This window comes from Odontomachus brunneus, unplaced genomic scaffold, assembly GCF_010583005.1.
Source record: "Odontomachus brunneus isolate Ranch 3 - 2012 unplaced genomic scaffold, Obru_v1 Obru_scaffold_268, whole genome shotgun sequence".
In the NCBI taxonomy this organism is placed as follows: Eukaryota; Metazoa; Arthropoda; class Insecta; order Hymenoptera; family Formicidae; genus Odontomachus; species Odontomachus brunneus.
In genome coordinates, this window is record NW_022639718.1 from 97173 (window position 1) to 97782 (window position 610).

The 610-nt window shown below is 45.6% G+C and overlaps 1 pseudogene; it reads left to right on the forward strand.

The window, feature by feature from the left end:
* LOC116853020 overlaps nucleotides 1-610 on the forward strand; it is an 11090-nt pseudogene that overhangs the window by 2126 nt on the left and 8354 nt on the right.

The following is a 610-nucleotide window of genomic DNA, read 5'->3' on the forward strand; positions in this document are numbered from 1 at the left end:
GACGAGAACGACGTTATGTGAAGCAAGTATCGCGCGCGACGAGAGAGAACAGTAACGAATAATGCAACTGATCTTCGGCCGGTATTGCGACCTCTCGCTTGCCGGAACGTGTGTACCCTATTTCCGTCTCCATTCATGTCGAACTGTCTATTTCGCTCTAGCCTATATCTACCACCCCCGGCAGAGCACGCTGTTATAATCACGAATGGTACCAGCGCTTTCGAAACACTTCTCGAGGAATTGTTTCAATTGCGCCACAACAAGGAAGCGATGTGCAAGTGCTGCGATAAGCACCACCTTGCACATTCCGCATTTAAGACCTCAATTCCAAACGCATCGAACCATTACCAAATATGGTAATGTTCTTGTCGCCAGGCACCCCCTCCGACAAGTCTAAAACAATACTATAAAAAAGCGGAGAGACCACTCGCGTCAGGCTTAACATCTCGGTCTCTCGCCGCGACATACGCGTCATACGTGACTTACGCGCGGTTCGCATATTAACTCATAAGTACGGGAGTAGTAATTAAAACTCATACAAGTGTACAATTTAAATAAACCTTTTTTATATTTAACACTACAAGGCGTAGTCAAAACCTTTACTACAATT